The sequence below is a fragment of the Argopecten irradians genome, chromosome 14 (genome assembly GCF_041381155.1).
Source record: "Argopecten irradians isolate NY chromosome 14, Ai_NY, whole genome shotgun sequence".
Classification (NCBI taxonomy): Eukaryota; Metazoa; Mollusca; class Bivalvia; order Pectinida; family Pectinidae; genus Argopecten; species Argopecten irradians.
The window spans coordinates 30,882,536-30,908,137 of record NC_091147.1 but is presented as its reverse complement, the minus strand read 5'-3'; the positions used below and the strand labels follow the sequence as shown (position 1 = coordinate 30,908,137).

Below are 25,602 nucleotides of genomic sequence, written 5' to 3'. Positions count from 1 at the left end.
GAAGACATAGAAATTAACAAAATGAAGACAATAGAATTAACAAAATGAAAACAATAGAAATTAACACAATGAAGACAATGGAAACTAACTCAATGAAGACAATAGACATTAACTGAAAAGAAGACAATAGAAATTAACACAATGAAGACAATAGAAATTAACACAATGAAGACAATAGAAATTAACACAATGAAGACAATAGAAATTAACACAATGAAGACAATAGAAATTAACACAATGAAGACAATAGAAATTAACACAATGAAGACAATGAAAATTAACACAATGAAGACAATAGAAATTAACACAATGAAGACAATAGAAATTAACACAATGAAGACAATAGAAATTAACACAATGGAGACAATAGAAATTAACACAATGAAGACAATAGAAATTAACACAATGAAGACAATAGAAATTAACACAATGAAGACAATAGAAATTAACACAATGAAGACAATAGAAATTAACACAATGAAGACAATAGAAATTAACACAATGAAGACAATAGAAATTAACACAATAAAGACAATAGAAATTAACAAAATGAAGACAATAGAAATTAACACAATGAAGACAATAGAAATTAACACAATGAAGACAATAGAAATTAACACAATGAAGACAATAGAAATTAACACAATGAAGACAATAGAAATTAACACAATGAAGACAATAGAAATTAACACAATGAAGACAATAGAAATTAACACAATGAAGACAATAGAAATTAACACAATGAAGACAATAGAAATTAACACAATGAAGACAATAGAAATTAACACAATGAAGACAATAGAAATTAACACAATGAAGACAATAGAAATTAACACAATAAAGACAATAGAAATTAACACAATGAAGACAATAGAAATTAACAAAATGAAGACAATAGAAATTAACACAATGAAGACAATAGAAATTAACACAATGAAGACAATAGAAATTAACACAATGAAGACAATAGAAATTAACACAATGAAGACAATAGAAATTAACACAATGAAGACAATAGAAATTAACACAATGAAGACAATAGAAATTAACACAATGAAGACAATAGAAATTAACACAATGAAGACAATAGAAATTAACACAATGAAGACAATAGAAATTAACACAATGAAGACAATAGAAATTAACACAATGAAGACAATAGAAATTAACACAATGAAGACAATAGATATTAACACAATGAAGACAATAGAAATTAACAAATGAGACAATAGAAATTAACACAATAAGACAATAGAAATTAACACAATGAAGACAATAGAAATTAACACAATGAAGACAATAGAAATTAACACAATGAAGACAATAGAAATTAACACAAATGAAGACAATAGAAATTAACACAATGAGACAATAGAAATTAACACAATGAAGACAATAGAAATTAACACAATGAAAGACAATAGAAATTAACACAATGAAGACAATAGAAATTAACACAATGAAGACAATAGAAATTAACACAATGAAGACAATAGAAATTAACACAATGAAGACAATAGAAATTAACACAATGAAGACAATAGAAATTAACACAATGAAGACAATAGAAATTAACACAATGAAGACAATAGAAATTAACACAATGAAGACAATAGAAATTAACACAATGAAGACAATAGAAATTAACACAATGAAGACAATAGAAATTAACACAATGAAGACAATAGAAATAAACACAATGAAGACAATAGAAATTAACACAATGAAGACAATAGAAATTAACACAATGAAGACAATAGAAATTAACACAATGAAGACAATAGAAATTAACACAATGAAGACAATAGAAATTAACACAATGAAGACAATAGAAATTAACACAATGAAGACAATAGAAATTAACAAAATGAAGACAATAGAAATTAACACAATGAAGACAATAGAAATTAACACAATGAAGACAATAGAAATTAACACAATGAAGACAATAGAAATTAACACAATGAAGACAATAGAAATTAACAAAATGAAGACAATAGAAATTAACACAATGAAGACAATAGAAATTAACACAATGAAGACAATAGAAATTAACACAATGAAGACAATAGAAATTAACACAATGAAGACAATAGAAATTAACACAATGAAGACAATAGAAATTAACACAATGAAGACAATAGAAATTAACACAATGAAGACAATAGAAATTAACACAAATGAAGACAATAGAAATTAACACAATGAAGACAATAGAAATTAACACAATGAAGACAATAGAAATTAACACAATGAAGACAATAGAAATTAACACAATGAAGACAATAGAAATTAACAAAATGGAGACAATAGAAATTAACACAATGAAGACAATAGAAATTAACACAATGAAGACAATAGAAATTAACACAATAAAAGACAATAGAAATTAACAAAATGAAGACAATAGAAATTAACACAATGAAGACAATAGAAATTAACACAATGAAGACAATAGAAATTAACACAATGAAGACAATAGAAATTAACACAATGAAGACAATAGAAATTAACACAATGAAGACAATAGAAATTAACACAATGAAGACAATAGAAATAAACACAATGAAGACAATAGAAATTAACACAATGAAGACAATAGAAATTAACACAATGAAGACAATAGAAATTAACACAATGAAGACAATAGAAATTAACACAATGAAGACAATAGAAATTAACACAATGAAGACAATAGAAATTAACACAATGAAGACAATAGAAATTAACACAATGAAGACAATAAATTACACAATGAAGACAATAGAAATTAACACAATGAAGACAATAGAAATTAACACAATGAAGACAATAGAAATTAACACAATGAAGACAATAGAAATTAACACAATGAAGACAATAGAAATTAACACAATGAAGACAATAGAAATTAACACAATAAAGACAATAGAAATTAACACAATGAAGACAATAAAAATTAACACAATGAAGACAATAGAAATTAACACAATGAAGACAATAGAAATTAACAAAATGAAGACAATAGAAATTAACACAATGAAGACAATAGAAATTAACACAATGAAGACAATAGAAATTAACACAATGAAGACAATAGAAATTAACACAATGAAGACAATAGAAATTAACACAATGAAGACAATAGAAATTAACACAATAAAAGACAATAGAAATTAACACAATGAAGACAATAGAAATTAACACAATGAAGACAATAGAAATTAACACAATGAAGACAATAGAAATTAACACAATGAAGACAATAGAAATTAACACAATGAAGACAATAGAAATTAACACAATGAAGACAATAGAAATTAACACAATGAAGACAATAGAAATTAACACAATGAAGACAATAGAAATTAACACAATGAAGACAATAGAAATTAACAGAATGAAGACAATAGAAATTAACACAATGAAGACAATAGAAATTAACACAATGAAGACAATAGAAATTAACACAATAAAAGACAATAGAAATTAACACAATGAAGACAATAGAAATTAACACAATGAAGACAATAGAAATTAACAAAATGAAGACAATAGAAATTAACAAATGAAGACAATAGAAATTAACACAATGAAGACAATAGAAATTAACACAATAAGACAATAGAAATTAACACAAATGAAGACAATAGAAATTAACACAATGAAGACAATAGAAATTAACAAAATGAAGACAATAGAAATTAACACAATGAAGACAATAGAAATTAACACAATGAAGACAATAGAAATTAACACAATGAAGACAATAGAAATTAACACAATGAAGACAATAGAAATTAACACAATGAAGACAATAGAAATTAACACAATGAAGACAATAGAAATTAACACAATGAAGACAATAGAAATTAACACAATGAAGACAATAGAAATTAACACAATGAAGACAATAGAAATTAACACAATGAAGACAATAGAAATTAACACAATGAAGACAATAGAATTAACAATGAAGACAATAGAAATTAACAAAATGAAGACAATAGAAATTAACACAATGAAGACAATAGAAATTAACACAATGAAGACAATAGAATTAACACAATGAAGACAATAGAAATTAACAAATGAAGACAATAGAAATTAACACAATGAAGACAATAGAAATTAACACACATGAAGACAATAGAAATTAACACAATGAAGACAATAGAAATTAACACAATGAAGACAATAGAAATTAACACAATGAAGACAATAGAAATTAACACAATGAAGACAATAGAAATTAACACAATGAAGACAATAGAAATTAACACAATGAAGACAATAGAAATTAACACAATGAAGATAATAGAAATTAACACAATGAAGACAATAGAAATTAACTGAATGAAGACAATAGACATTAACACAATGAAGAAAATAGAAATTAACACTATGAAGACAATAGAAATTAACACAATAAAAGACAATAGAAATTAACAAAATGAAGACAATAGAAATTAACTCAATGAAGACAATAGAAATTAACAAAATGAAGACAATAGAAATTAACACAATAAAGACAATAGAAATTAACAAAATGAAGACAATAGAAATTAACACAATGAAGACAATAGAAATTAACACAATGAAGACAATAGAAATTAACACAATGAAGACAATTAGAAATTAACACAATGAAGACAATAGAATAAACAAATGAAGACAATAGAAATTAACACAATGAAGACAATAGAATTAACATGAAGAAATAAAAATGAAGACAATGAAGACAATAGAATTAACACAATGAAGACAATAGAAATTAACACAATGAAGACAATAGAAATTAACACAATGAAGACAATAGAAATTAACACAATGAAGACAATAGAAATTAACACAATGAAGACAATAGAAATTAACACAATGAAGACAATAGAAATTAACACAATGAAGACAATAGACATTAACTGAATGAAGACAATAGAAATTAACACAATGAAGACAATAGAAATTAACACAATGAGACAATAGAAATTAACACAATGAAGACAATAGAAATTAAACACAATGAAGACAATAGAAATTAACACAATGAAGACAATAGAAATTAACACAATGAAGACAATAGAAATTAACACAATGAAGACAATAGAAATTAACACAATGAAGACAATAGAAATTAACACAATGAAGACAATAGAAATTAACACAATGAAGACAATAGAAATTAACACAATGAAGACAATAGAAATTAACACAATGAAGACAATAGAAATTAACACAATGAAGACAATAGAAATTAACACAATGAAGACAATAGAAATTTACACAATGAAGACAATAGAAATTAACAAATGAAGACAATAGAAATTAACACAATGAAGACAATAGAAATTAACACAATGAAGACAATAGAAATTAACACAATGAAGACAATAGAAATTAACACAATGAAGACAATAGAAATTAACACAATGAAGACAATAGAAATTAACACAATGAAGACAATAGAAATTAACACAATGAAGACAATAGAAATTAACACAATGAAGACAATAGAAATTAACACAATGAAGACAATAGAAATTAACACAATGAAGACAATAGAAATTAACACAATGAAGACAATAGAAATTAACACAATAAGACAATAGAAATTAACACAATGAAGACAATAGAAATTAACACAATGAAGACAATAGAAATTAACACAATGAAGACAATAGAAATTAACACAATGAAGACAATAGAAATTAACACAATGAAGACAATAGAAATTAACACAATGAAGACAATAGAAATTAACACAATGAAGACAATAGAAATTAACACAATGAAGACAATAGAAATTAACACAATGAAGACAATAGAAATTAACACAATGAAGACAATAGAAATTAACACAATGAAGACAATAGAAATTAACACAATGAAGACAATAGAAATTAACACAATGAAGACAATAGAAATTAACACACAATGAAGACAATAGAAATTAACACAATGAAGACAATAGAAATTAACACAATGAAGACAATAGAAATTAACACAATGAAGACAATAGAAATTAACACAATGAAGACAATAGAAATTAACACAATGAAGACAATAGAAATTAACACAATGAAGACAATAGAAATTAACACAATGAAGACAATAGAAATTAACACAATGAAGACAATAGAAATTAACACAATGAAGACAATAGAAATTAACACAATGAAGACAATAGAAATTAACACAATGAAGACAATAGAAATTAACACAATGAAGACAATAGAAATTAACACAATGAAGACAATAGAAATTAACACAATGAAGACAATAGAAATTAACACAATGAAGACAATAGAAATTAACACAATGAAGACAATAGAAATTAACACAATGAAGACAATAGAAATTAACACAATGAAGACAATAGAAATTAACACAATGAAGACAATAGACATTAACACAATGAAGACAATAGAAATTAACACAATGAAGACAATAGAAATTAACACAATGAAGACAATAGAAATTAACACAATGAAGACAATAGAAATTAACACAATGAAGACAATAGAAATTAACACAATGAAGACAATAGAATTAACACAATGAAGACAATAGAAACTAACAAAATGAAGACAATAGAAATTAACTAAATGAAGACAATAGAAATTAACACAATGAAGACAATAGAAATTAACACAATGAAGACAATAGAAATTAACACAATGAAGACAATAGAAATTAACACAATGAAGACAATAGAAATTAACACAATGAAGACAATAGAAATTAACACAATGAAGACAATAGAAATTAACACAATGAAGACAATAGAAATTAACACAATGAAGACAATAGAAATTAACACAATGAAGACAATAGAAATTAACACAATGAAGACAATAGAAATTAACACAATGAAGACAATAGAAATTAACACAATGAAGACAATAGAAATTAACACAATGAAGACAATAGAAATTAACACAATGAAGACAATAGAAATTAACACAAATGAAGACAATAGAAATTAACACAATGAAGACAATAGAAATTAACACAATGAAGACAATAGAAATTAACACAATGAAGACAATAGAAATTAACACAATGAAGACAATAGAAATTAACACAATGAAGACAATAGAAATTAAACAAATGAAGACAATAGAAATTAACACAAAGAAAAATAGAAATTAACACAATGAAGACAATAGAAATTAACACAATGAAGACAATAGAAATTAACACAATGAAGACAATAGAAATTAACACAATGAAGACAATAGAAATTAACACAATGAAGACAATAGAAATTAACACAATGAAGACAATAGAAATTAACAAAATGAAGACAATAGAAATTAACACAATGAAGACAATAGAAATTAACACAATGAAGACAATAGAAATTAACACAATGAAGACAATAGAAATTAACACAATGAAGACAATAGAATTAACAAAATGAAGACAATAGAAATTAACACAATGAAGACAATAGAATTAACACAATGAAGACACAATAGAAATTAACACAATGAAGGCAATAGAAATTAACAAATGAGACAATAGAAATTAACACAATGAAGACAATAGAAATTAACACAATGAAGACAATAGAAATTAACACAATGAAGACAATAGAAATTAACACAATGAAGACAATAGAAATTAACACAATGAAGACAATAGAAATTAAAACAATGAAGACAATAGAAATTAAATGAATGAAGACAATAGACATTAACTGAATGAAGACAATAGAAATTAACTCAATGAAGACAATAGAAATTAACACAATGAAGACAATAGAAATTAACACAATGAAGAAAATAGAAATTAACACAATGAAGACAATAGACATTAACTGAATGAAGACAATAGAAATTAACACAATGAAGACAATAGAAATTAACACAATGAAGACAATAGAAATTAACACAATGAAGACAATAGAAATTAACACAATGAAGACAATAGAAATTAACACAATGAAGACAATAGAAATTAACACAATGAAGACAATAGAAATTAAACACAATGAAGACAATAGAAATTAACACAATGAAGACAATAGAAATTAACACAATGAAGACAATAGAAATTAACACAATGAAGACAATAGAAAACAAAATGAAGACAATAGAAATTAACACTGAATGAAGACAATAGAAATTAACACAATGAAGACAATAGAAATTAACACAATGAAGACAATAGAAATTAACACAATGAAGACAATAGAAATTAACACAATGAAGACAATAGAAATTAACACAATGAAGACAATAGAAATTAACACAATGAAGACAATAGAAATTAACACAATGAAGACAATAGAAATTAACACAATGAAGACAATAGAAATTAACACAATGAAGACAATAGAAATTAACACTAATGAAGACAATAGAAATTAACACAATGAAGACAATAGAAATTAAAACACAATGAAGACAATAGAAATTAACACAATGAAGACAATAGAAATTAACACAATGAAGACAATAGAAATTAACACAATGAAGACAATAGAAATTAACACAATGGAGACAATAGAAATTAACACAATGAAGACAATAGAAATTAACACAATGGAGACAATAGAAATTAACACAATGAAGACAATAGAAATTAACACAATGAAGACAATAGAAATTAACACAATGAAGACAATAGAAATTAACTCAATGAAGACAATAGAAATTAACACAATGAAGACAATAGAAATTAACACAATGAAGACAATAGAAATTAACACAATGAAGACAATAGAAATTAACACAATGAAGACAATAGAAATTAAACAATGAAGACAATAGAATTAACACACAATGAAGACAATAGAAATTAACACAATGAAGACAATAGAAATTAACACAATGAAGACAATAGAAATTAACACAATGAAGACAATAGACATTAACACAATGAAGACAATAGAAATTAACACAATGAAGACAATAGAAATTAACACAATGAAGACAATAGAAATTAACACAATGAAGACAATAGAAATTAACACAATGAAGACAATAGAAATTAACACAATGAAGACAATAGAAATTAACACAATGAAGACAATAGAAATTAACACAATGAAAGACAATAGAAATTAACACAATGAAGACAATAGAAATTAACAAAATGAAGACAATAGAAATTAACACAATGAAGACAATAGAAATTAACTTAATGAAGACAATAGAAATTAACACAATGAAGACAATAGAAATTAACACAAATGAAGACAATAGAAAATAACACAATGAAGACAATAGAAATTAACACAATGAAGACAATAGAAGATTAACACAATGAAGACAATAGAAATTAACGAAATGGAGACAATAGAAATTAACACAATGAAGACAATAGAAATTAACACAATGAAGACAATAGAAATTAACACAATGAAGACAATAGAAATTAACACAATGAAGACAATAGAAATTAACACTGAATGAAGACAATAGAAATTAACACAATGAAGACAATAGAAATTAACACAATGAAGACAATAGAAATTAACACAAATGAAGACAATAGACATTAACACAATGAAGACAATAGAAATTAACAAAATGAAGACAATAGAAATTAACACAATGAAGACAATAGAAATTAACACAATGAAGACAATAGAAATTAACACAATGAAGACAATAGAAATTAACACAATGAAGACAATAGAATTAACACAATGAAGACAATAGAAATAAACACAATGAAGACAATGGAAATTAACTCAATGAAGACAATAGAAATTAACACAAATGAAGACAATAGAAATTAACACAATGAAGACAATAGAAATTAACAAAATGAAGACAATAGAAATTAACACAATGAAGACAATAGAAATTAACAAAATGAAGACAATAGAAATTAACACAATGAAGACAATAGAAATTAACACAATGAAGACAATAGAAATTAACACAATGAAGACAATAGAAATTAACACAATGAAGACAATAGAAATTAACACAATGAAGACAATAGAAATTAACACAATGAAGACAATAGAAATTAACACAATGAAGACAATAGAAATTAACACAATGAAGACAATAGAAATTAACACAAATTAAGAAATGGAAGACAATAGAAATTAACACAATGAAGACAATAGAAATTAACACAATGAAGACAATAGAAATTAACACAATGAAGACAATAGAAATTAACACAATGAAGACAATAGACATTAACACAATGAAGACAATAGAAATTAACACAATGAAGACAATAGAAATTAACACAATGAAGACAATAGAAATTAACACAATGAAGACAATAGAAATTAACACAATGAAGACAATAGAAATTAACAAAATGAAGACAATAGAAATTAAACACAATGAAGACAATAGAAATTAACACAATGAAGACAATAGAAATTAACACAATGAAGACAATAGAAATTAACACAATGAAGACAATAGAAATTAACACAATGAAGACAATAGAAATTAACACAATGAAGACAATAGTAATTAACTCAATGAAGACAATAGAAATTAACACAATGAAGACAATAGAAATTAACACATGAAGACAATAGATATTAACACAAAAGAGACAATAGAAATTAACACAACGAAGACAATAGATATTAACACAATGAAGACAATAGAAATTAACACAATGAAGACAATGGAAATTTACTCAATGAAGACAATAGAAATTAACACAATGAAGACAATAGAAATTATTAACACAAATGAAGACAATAGAAATTAACACAATGAAGACAATAGACATAAACTGAATGAAGATAATAGACATTAACACAATGAAGACAATAGACATAAACTGAATGAAGACAATAGACATTAACTGAATGAAGACAATAGAAATTAACACAAGGAAGACAATAGAAATTAACAATATCAAGACAATAGAAATTAACACAATGAAGACAATAGAAATTAACAAAATGAAGACAATAGAAATTAACACAATGAAGAGACAATAGAAATTAACACAATGAAGACAATAGAAATTAACACAATGAAGACAATAGAAATTAACACAATGAAGACAATAGAAATTAACACAATGAAGACAATAGAAATTAACACAATGAAGACAATAGAAATTAACACAATGAAGACAATAGAAATTTAACACAATGAAGACAATAGAAATTAACACAATGAAAGACAATAGAAATTAACACAATGAAGACAATAGAAATTAACACAATGAAGACAATAGAAATTAACACAATGAAGACATATTAGAAATTAACACAATGAAGACAATAGAAATTAACACAATGAAGACAATAGAAATTAACACAATGAAGACAATAGAAATTAACACAATGAAGACAATAGAAATTAACACAATGAAGACAATAGAAATTAACACAATGAAGACAATAGAAATTAACACAATGAAGACAATAGAAATTAACACAATGAAGACAATAGAATTAACACAATGAAGACAATAGAAATTAACACAATGAAGACAATAGAAATTAACACAATGAAGACAATAGAAATTAACACAATGAAGACAATAGAATTAACACAATGAAGACAATAGAAATTAACACAATGAAGACAATAGAAATTAACACAATGAAGACAATAGAAATTAACACAATGAAGACAATAGAAATTAACACAATGAAGACAATAGACATTAACACAATGAAGACAATAGAAATTAACACAATGAAGACAATAGAAATTTAACTGCAATGAAGACAATAGAAATTAACACAATATGAAGACAATAGAAATTAACACAATGAAGAACAATAGAAATTAACACAATGAAGACAATAGAAATTAACACAATGAAGACAATAGAAATTAACACAATGAAGACAATAGAAATTAACACAATGAAGACAATAGAAATTAACACAATGAAGACAATAGAAATTAACACAATGAAGACATAGAAATTAACACAATGAAGACAATAGAAATTAACACAATGAAGACAATAGAAATTAACACAATGAAGACAATAGAAATTAACAAAAATGAGATAACAATAGAAATTAACACAATGAAGACAATAGAATTAACACAATGAAGACAATAGAAATTAACACAATGAAGACAATAGAAATTAAACACAATGAAGACAATAGAAATTAACACAATGAAGACAATAGAAATTAACACAATGAAGACAATAGAAATTAACACAATGAAGACAATAGAAATTAACACAATGAAGACAATAGATATTAACACAATGAAGACAATAGAAATTAACACAATGAAGACAATGAAAAGACAATAGAAATTAACACAATGAAGACAATAGAAATTAACACAATGAAGACAATAGAAATTAACACAATGAAGACAATAGAAATTAACACAATGAAGACAATAGAAATTAACACAATGAAGACAATAGAAATTAACACAATGAAGACAATAGAAATTAACACAATGAAGACAATAGAAAAAAAGAACAATGAAGACAATAGAAATTAACACAATGAAGACAATAGAAATTAACACAATGAAGACAATAGAAAATTAACACAATGAATGAAGACAATAGAAATTAAACACAATGAAGACAATAGAAATTAACACAATGAAGACAATAGAAATTAACACAATGAAGACAATAGAAATTAACACAATGAAGACAATAGAAATTAACACAATGAAGACAATAGAAATTAACACAATGAAGACAATAGAAATTAACAAAATGAAGACAATAGAAATTAACACAATGAAGACAATAGAAATTAACACAATGAAGACAATAGAAATTAACACAATGAAGACAATAGAAATTAACACAATGAAGACAATAGAAGAACACAATGAAGACAATAGAAATTAACACAATGAAGACAATAGAAATTAACACAATGAAGACAATAGAAATTAACAAAATGGAGACAATAGAAATTAACACAATGGAGACAATAGAAATTAACACAATGAAGACAATAGAAATTAACACAATGAAGACAATAGAAATTAACACAATGAAGACAATAGAAATTAACACAATGAAGACAATAGAAATTAACACAATGAAGACAATAGAAATTAACACAATGAAGACAATATAAATTAACACATGAAGACAATAGAAATTAACACAATGAAGACAATAGAATTAACACAATGAAGACAATAGAAATTAACACAATGAAGACAATAGAAATTAACACAATGAAGACAATAGAAATTAACACAATGAAGACAATAGAAATTAACACAATGAAGACAATAGAAATTAACACAATGAAGACAATAGAAATTAACACAATGAAGACAATAGAAATTAACACAATGAAAGACAATAGAAATTAACACAATGAAGACAATAGAAATTAACACAATGAAAGACAATAGAAACTAACACAATGAAGACAATAGAAATTAACACAATGAAGACAATAGACATTAACACAATGAAGACAATAGAAATTAACACAATGAAAGACAATAGAAATTAACACAATGAAGACAATAGAAATTAACACAATGAAGACAATAGAAATTAACACAATGAAGACAATAGAAATTAACACAATGAAGACAATAGAAATTAACACAATGAAGACAATAGAAATTAACACAATGAAGACAATAGACATTAAACACAATGAAGACAAAAGAAATTAACACAATGAAGACAATAGACATTAACACAATGGAGACAATAGACATTAACTCAATGAAGACAATAGAAATTAACACAATGAAGACAATAGAATTAACACTGAATGAAGACAATAGACAATTAACACACAATGAAGACAATAGAAATTAACACAATGCCAGACAATAGAAATTAACACATGAAGACAATAGAAATTAACACAATGAAGACAATAGAATTAACACAAATGAAGACAATAGAAATAAACAAAATGAGACAATAGAAATTAACACAATGCAGACAATAGAAATTAACACAATGAAGACAATAGAAATTAACACAATGGAAAGACAATAGAAATTAACAAAATGAGACAATAGAAATTAACACAATGAAGACAATAGAAATTAACACAATGAAGACAATAGAAATTAACACAATGAAGACAATAGAAATTAACACAATGGAGACAATAGAAATTAACACAATGAAGACAATAGAAATTAACACAATGAAGACAATAGAAATTAACACAATGAAGACAATAGAAATTAACACAATGAAGACAATAGAAATTAACACAATGAAGACAATAGAAATTAACACAATGAAGACAATAGAAATTAACACAATGAAGACAATAGACATTAACACAATGAAGACAATAGAAATTAACACAATGAAGACAATAGAAATTAACACAATGAAGACAATAGAAATTAACACAATGAAGACAATAGAAATTAACACAATGAAGACAATAGAAATTAACACAATGAAGACAATAGAAATTAACACAATGAAGACAATAGAAATTAACACAATGAAGACAATAGAAATTAACACAATGAAGACAATAGAAATTAACACAATGAAGACAATAGAAATTAACACAATGAAGACAATAGACATTAACTGAATGAAGAAAATAGAAATTAACACTATGAAGAAAATAGAAATTAACACAATAAAAGACAATAGAAATTAACAAAATGGAGACAATAGAAATTAACACAATGAAGACAATAGAAATTAACACAATGAAGACAATAGAAATTAACACAATGAAGACAATAGAAATTAACACAATGAAGACAATAGAAATTAACACAATGAAGACAATAGAAATTAACACAATGAAGACAATAGAAATTAACACAATGAAGACAATATAAATTAACACAATGAAGACAATAGAAATTAACACAATGAAGACAATAGAAATTAACACAATGAAGACAATAGAAATTAACACTATGAAGACAATAGAATTTAACACAATGAAGACAATAGAAATTAACAAAATGAAGACAATAGAAATTAACACAATGAAGACAATAGAAATTAACACAATGAAGACAATAGAAATTAACACAATGAAGACAATAGAAATTAACACAATGAAGACAATAGAAATTAACAAAATGGAGACAATAGAAATTAACACAAATGAAGACAATAGAAATTAACACAATGAAGACAATAGAAATTAACACAATGAAGACAATAGAAATTAACACAATGAAGACAATAGAAATTAACACAATGAAGACAATAGAAATTAACAACAATGAAGACAATAGAAATTAACACAATGAAGACAATAGAAATTAACACAATGAAGACAATAGAAATTAACACAATGAAGACAATAGAAATTAACACAATGAAGACAATAAAATTAACACAATGAAGACAATAGAAATAAACACAATGAAGACAATAGAAATTAACACAATGAAGACAATAGAAATTAACACACAATGAAGACAATAGAAATTCTTATAGGTCCAAAAATAGTTTTTGCCCATTTAGGTTAATTGTAAATTCTTTGGCTTTAGGGTAATAATGTTTTTGCCCTTAAAATTTAAGGTTGGCCCCTTTTGGTTAAATAAATCTTTTGTCCTTTAGGTCAATAATTCTTTTGGCCGACTTAAGGTCAATAATTACTTTTTTAGCCCTTAGGTAAATAAATCTTTTGCCATTATAGGTAAATATATTCTTTGGGGGGCACCATTATAGGTAAATCTTTCTTTTGGATCCCTTTAAGGTCAGAAAAACTTTTCTGAAACCTTAAGGTAAATATATCATTTGACCCTTAAGGTCATATTAAAATAACATTTTTTGCCCTTATGGTAAATAATTACGTTTTGACCTTAAGAGTCAATAAATATTTTGACCTTAAGTAAATTATTTCTTTTTGCCCCTTAAGTGTAATTAATTCCCTTGATGCCTTAAGAGTACAATAAAATCATTTTTGCCCTTAACGGTAATAAATATTTTGCCCTTTAAGGCAAATATATCATTTTTAACTTAATAGGGTCTCAAAACTTATTTTTTTTTCATGCAATGACCTACAAGGAAATTATATTTCTTTTGCCCTTTAGGTCTCTAAATACAAATTTGGTTGCCCGTGGATTTTGGTAAATAAATATTTTGCCCTTAAAGTCAAAAAAACACGGTATTGGTACATATTTTATACTTTTGAAGATAAATACAAATTTTACCCAATTCCCCTACAAAAATAATGATAAATATCTACAAGATTCTGAATTATTGAAATAATTGAAACTTATTATCCATCGCTGATACTGTTTATTAAAATGAAACTACCTGATCTCCAATATGACTCCCCTTCCCCTTAATGAAATGAATACTATTTCTGAACAACAAACACATTGGCATGATTCCATTCCTCAGTAAGTGGTTATATCAATACATTAAGGACATACACAATAATGGACAAAAAAAAACTATTTTTTGCCCATTAAGGTCCATCTAAAGATTTGAACGTTAAGGTCAAAATGATTTATGCCATTATGTAATGATTTGTTTACAACAAACTTAAGGTTTAAAAAAATATGGACATAATGTCAAATAAACGCTTTTACCATTATGCTTTGACCTAGATCTCGATTTTTTAAACCTTAAGGGCAAATCTTTTGTTACCTCTTAAGGGCTAAATAGGTTTTTGCCCTTTATGTACAGTTTCAACGTTTTAAGCCCTTAAGGTCAAATAAGATTTAACCTTAAGGTAAAATGATTTGACCTTAACGGCAAATCTTTTTACCTTTAAGGTCAAAGATTTGACCTTAAGTTTTATATGTATTTTATGACAAAACGGCGTTCCATATGGCCTACATTGTAGTTCCTCTCGACGAAATCCTTCCCATGCTACCGTTGGGGTGTCTTCACCGACGTTCGAGCATTTCGGCAAAAAAAAAATAGCGGGACCTACGGATTGAGCTTGATCACGGATTGATGCATCATTCAATCAATCAAAAGAGCTTAATATATCAATAAACAACAAACAACTACAAAGATTAAGATTTACCAGGTATATTAATGAACAACAAAAAACTTTGTGATTTGTGATCAATTGTGTTTTTATCATTTTTTTTCACTTTTTCTTTCATGTTTAAACCACAGCTACATGTACATGACATTTACAAAAGTTTTTCTATTAGGAAATACTAAATCACAACATCATCAAATATTTGCTTAAGATAGGTGATTAAAATAATGCATTATTTGAATTTCAAAAATCATTGAAACAATAGCGACATTTATACACAATATTTTGATTCAGAGACAGTCATATAAATTCCATTTACTGAAATAAATTAAGCCATTAAATTTGTTGGCTACAGATACAGGTATACAGATGTACATTGTTCCTAGTGTAGGAAGCTAAAGTTTGTTGTTAAGTTTTATTTTTTCAGCAAGTATATTATATGTTGACATCTGCATTTATGTATACACACTTATAGCTGCTAATAAATTATCCAGATTTAACATGCATTACAAATGAAATTCTCTTCCTCCTCATTATACTCTACACACACAGTGTGGAACCACACATCACAATCATCACACATGATCTGGATCTAGTACAGTACAGTTCTTACGAAGACTTGCTAAAGTCCGACGCATTACATGAAGCTTTTCTGATGTTACCGACTAGCGTTCTTGTGTATTTAGAATAAATCTGAGTTTTATACGTAACGAAATAATGTACATTTTATTTGGCAAAAGTATCTGGCCATGATTTATTAGTCAAAAGTCGTCACGGCAACCCATGTTATTTTCTAAAAAGGAAACCAAAATATATCCGGAAATCGTAATATTTCTAATGTTATATTTTTCGGATAAATAGTCTTAAATGTTAAGTGGATGAGAAGATACGGCTCTGTTAACTTATGATTTTTTTGTCTTTGAAGAGATGATGAAAATTCAACACTGCACACTTAAGGTTCATGTAAAGGCTTAAAACAGTGAAATTTTGCAAGCCTTAAACTCATTACTGTGCTGCAATTGAACAGAACTATATTCATTAATTGTTGGTATATACCCTGGCTAATTGTAAGTCTTACTGTTGATATGTAATTTGTGAAGCTGCTTGTAAAATTCAGTAAAATATGAGAAAAATGTATATTTCTGGAGAAGACATAGAACTCGTGTGAATTGCATTGATGGAACCAAATAATCATGCCATCGTGTTCAGTTGTGAATATGCCAGGTACTCTAACAGTTTGTTTGGCAAAATCGGACCAGCAAATAGCGCAGGAGCCTATTGTAGTAAATGCAAATGGCTGCTATAAATGGCGGATCACAAATATCGCATATAAGAAGCCATCTCAATTGATAAAAATGTTCTTATAGACACCATAAGGTACTCTGAACATGACAAGAAGACTCTTCACGAAAAAAATAGTTCAACCGATCTGTTTAGGGCGAAAAATGCAAATTTCCGGAAAGAGCCTCAAAGTCCACATTTTAACTATTTTTTTCGTAAATAGTCTTCTTGTCATGTTCAGAGTACCTTGTAGTGTATATAAGAACACTTGTATCAGTTAAAATGTCTTCTTATATGCTATATTTGTGATCCGCCATTTAAAGCAGCCATTTGCATTTACAACAATAGGCTCCTGCGCTATTCGCTGGTCCGATTTTGCCAAACAAACTGTTGGAGTACCTGGCATAGTCACTACTAAACACGATAGCATGCTTATTTGGTGCCATCAATGCAATTTACACGAGTTCTATGTCTTCTCCAGAAATATACATTTTACTCTTATTTTACTGAAATTTACAAGCAGCTTCACAAATTACATATCAACAATAAGACTGACAGTTAGCCAGGGTACATACCAACAATTAATGAAGCAAGTTTTGTTCAATTGCAGCACAGTAATGAGTTATATGCTTGCAAAATATCACTGGTTAAAGCCTTTACATGAACCTTAATTAGTATACTAAATTCAATATTTAAATGAAAAACCAATTTCTTTATTCCTTTGTTTGAGTCCTTCATTCACAGCATCTATGAGTGGCCTTGGCACTTTGATTTCAAATTTGTTGTTGCTAGTCTATATATTGCTATTGGTATATATTTACTCAAACATCTTTAATTCCTTCCTGTTCTGGAACATCTTATCACTGGAATACAGTGTATGTATAAATATAAAAGTAGGCTCGGCACTACACTAAGTCGGCGATCAGCTGTCCCAGAGAATTGTTTGTTTTAACTGGCATTTATCATTTATAATTGGATAAAGGCATATATATGATAGTTTAATTCCATTAAATGAGAATGCAGGTGTTGATAATAATACAATTATCTAAAAAAGACTCATTATATATAATAAGTAATAATGATGGTATGACACATAATGATGGTAAAGAAAAGAGTGATTATGTGGGGTCATTTGTGTTTGACAATAAAGACGATGATGCCACATGAAAGAATGCACGCATGAGACAATGCGTGTAAGTTATGTATGGAAGTGTATGTAGCGTTCTCTATATAACTGTTTCATAAGAATATAAGCAATATATATTTCCTATATTTCCAAAAATTCCAGGTCCGTTTAAGTTAGCTGGAGAAATAAGTAACTATAGCATTACCTCTTACTACAGGAAGAGGAAAGCAATAGGTTAGGTGAGGCACACACGTCAGCCAATACTGTAACGGATTAGTAGAGCGTTTCAATGGGACTTTGAAACAAATGTTGCGCCGAATGTGGGCTGAGCGTCCGCGTGACTGGGATCGCTACATCAACTCGTTGCTCTTTGCATACAGGGAGGTGCCGCAGGAGAGCTTGGGGTTCTCTCCGTTCGAGCTTCTTTATGGGCGCACCGTTCGGGGCCCCATGATGATATTGCGTGAGTTGTGGACGAAAGAAGTGCCAGACCCGGAAACTAAAACAACGTATCAATATGTTTTGGATCTTAAAGAGAAGCTCGAGGAGACTTGTGAACTTGCTCATAAGCAGTTGAAGTCGGCACAGATAAGGCAGAAGAAATACTTCAATCGGAAAGCTAAGGACAGAAACTTATTGATCGGAGAGAAGGTGTTGGTATTATTACCCACAAAGAGCAACAAGCTCCAGATGCAATGGCGGGGACCAAATCCGATAGTCGAGAGAGTTGGGGCGATGGACTACAAAGTAAGCATCGATGGTAAGCCAAAGACGCTGCACGCAAATCTTCTCAGGCAGTATGTGGAGAGAAAAGCAGGCAAAGAACAGAATACTGCATGTGCCATGGGAGTGTTGTCAGTGATTGGTTGTACACGAGGACGATGTGGACGATGATGATGGTGTTGTGACTGACCATTTGTTTACCACTCCACAGGCAGTTAAATCGGAGTTCATTGGAGATGTGTTAGTGTCGGAGAAACTCAGCTCAACGATGAAGAAGGAGGTAACTCATCTTTTACAAGATTACACTGATGTATTTACAGATGTGCCTGGACGAACACACTTGGTGGAGCATAGCATTAAGACAACATCCACAGATCCAGTGAGAGTAAAGTCACGTTCCATCCCGTTCAACATGAAGGCAACAATCAAAGAAGAGGTGGATAAGATGATGTCCATGGGAGTGATTGAGCCATCAGATTCACCTTATTCCGACCCTGTAGTTATTGTACGCAAAAAAGATGGAACTAATAGGTTCTGTATTGACTACAGACAACTGAACCGGATTACTATCTTCGACGCTGAGCCAATGCCTGATGCTGAAGACATTTTTTCGAGGTTGGCCGGACATAAATTCTTTTCAAGATTAGATATGAGTAAAGGTTACTGGCAAGTGCCGATGTCAGATGACTCCAAACAGAAGACCGCATTCTCAACGCCTGTTGGGTTATATCAATTTGTTGTTATGCCGTTCGGGTTAGTAAACTCTCCAGCAACGTTTTGTCGGATGGTCAGGAAACTCTTAAATGGGATGAGTAACATCGAGAGCTTTGTGGATGATTTACTTATCTACACTAAGAAATGGACAGAACACCTGGAGGTCGTCAACGAGCTTTTTGCAAGATTGTGGAAGGCTGGGCTCACGGCAAGGCCAACGAAATATGCGTTAGGATACGATAGTTTAGAATGTCTGGGCCATATCGTGGGACAACAGCGGCTGCTGCCGAATCCTGATAAAGTTGGAAGCGGATAGACCCGTAACCAAAAAGCAAGTTAGATCCTTCTTGGGATTAGCGGGGTTTTACAGGAAGTTTATCCCAAACTTTGCCGTCACAGCTGTTCCACTGACAGATTTAACCAAGAAGGGAATGCCCAATCACATTATCTGGGAAGATCCACAGGAGCGTGCATTTGAGACACTGAAGAAGATGTTAGCTACTAGCCCGATTTTGAAACTGCCAGATTTAGAAGAAGAGTTCATTCTTCAGACAGATGCTTCGGACTATGGAATAGGTGCCATTCTGCTACAGAAGGAAGAAGATCATCTGCTTCCTGTCGCGTATGCGAGTAGGAAATTGAAAGATAGTGAGAGGGCGTACGCGGTAGTGGAGAAGGAATGTTTGGCAGTCGTGTGGGCAGTCCAAAAGTTCCAGAAGTATCTGTATGGACGAGAATTTGTCTTAGAGACAGACCACCAACCTCTTGTGTATTTGAATAAGATGAAGGGTGTCAATTCAAGATTGATGCGTTGGGCTCTCCAACTTCAGCCCTATCGGATTAAGATCCGTGCTATACGAGGGCGGGACAACGTCGGAGCTGATTTTCTAAGCAGGATGTAAACACCTATGGCAATATACATGTCTGTGACTGTTTGTGTTGTGAATAAACTTGGTTTCCAGAGTTTATTCTTCTGGAAGGGGCGTGTTGTCACGTGCCATTGTATAATTATATGTATCTTAGTTTGTAATTTGGATTTCGCGCCATTTAAGTTTGTCTAAAGAGTCACAAGGTAAGTCACGCATGCGCACAGGTGTGAGTTGAAAGCAGAGGACACAGGTAACGGTAGCGAACGATAGCAGGGTTGGAACTCAGAGCGCGAAATACAGCTTGCGGTAAGTAAATACATTCATATGTCCTTGTCATAGTATTAATTATAATGAGGTTTCATAAGTATAGGTATTTGCTATAGTTTATAAGTTATGGTTATGTAAGTTATGGTTTAATTCACCCGGCGTGTGTGCTTGCGTACGCGGCAATGTGTGTGCACGGGTCATGTGTATATGCGTTGGGATGAGGCCGGGTGTGTTTTGTAAAGCATTGTTAGGTTGTTAAGTCAGCATACGTGATATTATTTACCGTAAAGGCTTAGAAATGAGATGATTATCTTAGTATTTGTAATATAGCTAAATAGTATGCCTTTTGAGATAGTGAATATTTAGATAAATAGCACAGATTTGTATAGAGCAAACATATAAATTGTTTATTGGTGTTATATCGTACCATACGTATATTATAGCTTTCCACCCATGGAGAACTACAGAACTATCCAGAAACTGATGGATACACATGCCATTAAGCCATATCGTCGCTAGCCAGTGTGACCTCTACATTTACCAGAAGGTCTGTGTGGCCTCTACGATTACTGGCGGGTCTGTGTGACCTCCACATTTACCAGAAGGTCTGTGTGGTCTCTACGACTACTAGCGGGTCTATGTGACCTCTACATGCACCAGTGACGGGTCTGTGTAACCTTCACCTAGTCTACGTGACTTTTACATCGGTCTGTGTGACCTCTTCCTCGACTAGCAAGTCTATTTGTTGTGACCTTCATCTTGGTCTGTGTGACCTTTACCTTTACTGGAAGGTCTGGTCTGTGTGACCGTCATCGTGGCCTTTGTGACCTCCACCTCAGCCGGCGGGTCTGGGTGACCTTCACCTTGGTTTGTGCGACATTGACAGCGGCAAATTGGCAATACTGGGCAGTGGTAGTGAACATTATTTCGGAACTGTGTATTGGACCAATGGAAAGCAGCCATATAATAAACATTTTTTTATCGTTGTAAATAAGCATTTGTACATAATATATTATGATAAGGTTATGATAAGGTTAGATGGTGAGAGCCTGTTGTATGATTGTTTATACAGCTAGCAACTCACATTAAGTTTGTACTATGGGCAGCCAAATGAGACTTAAATACTATATAAATTTTACATACCAATCATAATATTCAAATTGATTTCGAATTGTCTTTCTGTTTATATATGATTATCTTTTTTTCTTGCCTTTTTGCTACTTTAATATCATTATTTTTTACGTGAGGTAACTCTTAATAAATTAATTATGGAAAAACACTTGCAATTATAGAAAAAATAATTGTAACTTCACAAATCAAATATATGTCTATTTTGTGAGATTAGTTGACTGTTTTATAATACACATATGGACTTTATAGCCTGTATCTGTTGTGGCGATAGGACCAATATCACTAAATAGACATACTATCAAGTATGTTTAGAATAATAATTTTCGGTTATTTTATTAAAAAAGAAAATTAAATGTTAATTTATAGAGTTACAATAAATACGATATAGAATTATGTCGTTCCTCATCAAGGATTTACCTCCCCTTTTCTTCGTGAACTTCACCATGTATATATATGTGTTATATACTTGATTGTTTGTACCACCAATATCAGGAGAAGACTAAGATAGACTTTTTTCTTTTAAATAACGTTTTGCTTACGAGAACTCTGGTTAATTATGATATATACTATCAATTGCTTACAGACAGATACACAAATAAACTTGATACATGTAAATGAAAGTTACCCCAAATCGTTCCAAACAGGATACAAATATAAAACAGTTTCTTTCATCACAAATCTGAATCGTAACAAAAATGTGTTTGTTTTTAATCATTGTTTTCACGAAATGTTTATTTTAGTGTTATAATGACACACGTTCCGTTCACAAAGTCACGTGTCCAAATTGATATACACTGTAACTAATACCAAATACCTTTGGTTCTGTTTACGTTTCGTTTGGATAATAAACTTGTATTATCTTTTTATGTTATAGATTTATTTAAGTTCTTTCTATATTTTGTTTTCCAGAATAACTTCAAATCATATACTTATTGAATTTACTTCTGCTGCCATAGTACTATATATTATTGCTAAAGTAAATTGAGAGAACTGCTGGAAGGCGTCGCCGGAGACCACGTGACAATGTCGATTACTCCACCGAAATGTACAACGTTGTCACAGCTGACGACCCTGACAAACTCGCACATCTCCTAGACGAGGGTGCCGACGTAGATCATGTGTTTTTTCATGGCATGATATTCATAAGCTCCAAACCTGTAATCACGGTATGCTGCGAGAAGGGAAGTGACGCATGCGCACGTGTCCTGACAGAGCAAGGCGCTGAGGTAAAGCGTCCCGATAAGTGGGGTCTTACTCCGCTCATGTACTGTATGACTCTTCAGTATCATAACATAGCCCAACTCCTCATACAGCGAGACCCTAGCGTCGTCATGTGTCGGGACCGCAAGGGCAGAACATCGCTACATTTTGCCACTGAAACCGGAAACGTGACACCTGTGAAACTTTTGATAGCTTCCGGTGCGGATGTTGATGCCCAGGAAGGATTTGGCAATCACTCCACTTATGATGGTATGTTCATCAGATTTCCAAAATGCAAGAGATCTGCTTGATTGTTTGTTAAAGGCGTCAGCAGATATCAACCGAACGTCTTTCCGTGGGAACAAGACAGCATTACAGGTACATGTAATGTAAACGAGTTGTAGGGTCGCACAGTATCACGTCATGAGATTTGTGTTGAGGTGTTGAGGACAAATAATGTACACGAGGGTGAAATATTCCATGTTTGATATTGTTACTAATCGAGCAAAATAGGGTAACCGACAAAAAGGCAGACATATTATCACTACTTCTCTGTAAGTACTGAAGGGATCAACCTTCACACGTAGCTTCCTGATGTTGTTTAATTGTCTCCATTGTATGCGGAATACACAATGCAGTATGCTCTGGGGGATACTAATGATTCAAAATATCAGACTTTGAATATTGATGGAAAATGAAGTTTTCGTTAGTTTGTAAATTTAGCATGCTGTTTCATAACAATACATACCAGAGACAATAAATAAAGTAACTTAATTATAGTTTGCAGCAGCGGGAAAGCGTCCAATCCACGTTGAATGTCTTCTAAACGCGGGTGCTGACCTTAACACCGTGGACGCATATGGGAGAACCCCACTTACTAACCTGATAAGGTACAACGCGAAAATAGGGGAACAGGCGGACTCAGAAACAATGTCTATCAATACAGATTCTGATGTTGGCCGGGGCAGAACAAAACCTTGACCTCACCGAAAGTACAAATCCAGTGTGTTCATGGCATCACAATGCGCATGTCCATTCCTAGTACAATACTTCCTAGAAAAAAGATGTTACTCCGGGCACACTAGGATAAGGTTTAACTAACGCAGGTATATTAAATTTAAGGATATATGCAACAAATGATATTTGTACTCGATCTGATTTAATTTTTATCCAATTAGTTGTCTTGTGGACACTTGAAAGGTCATGTCACTAACTGCTGCAACTATTTCCTATGTTCACAGACAATCTTCAAGACCGATTTTGTCTTAACGTATTTTTACTTCATTCCGCTAGGCTTCGCGTCAAAAATACAACCATTTATATATGGCGCAGCCTAGCGGGTAGAATTAGATATTATAAGACCAAGTAATCCAGTCTAACGATATATATATAAATTTGATTCTGTTTAGTAGTTTTGATGTCTCGTCAAAATACTTATGATATATCATATATTG

The 25,602-nt window shown here is 29.7% G+C and overlaps 1 pseudogene; it reads left to right on the top strand.

Annotated features, from left to right (window-relative positions):
- The first annotated feature begins 21,112 nt into the window (after positions 1-21,112).
- On the top strand, positions 21,113-25,249 carry LOC138307156 (ankyrin repeat, PH and SEC7 domain containing protein secG-like; annotated as a pseudogene).
- The last annotated feature ends 353 nt before the right edge of the window (positions 25,250-25,602 follow it).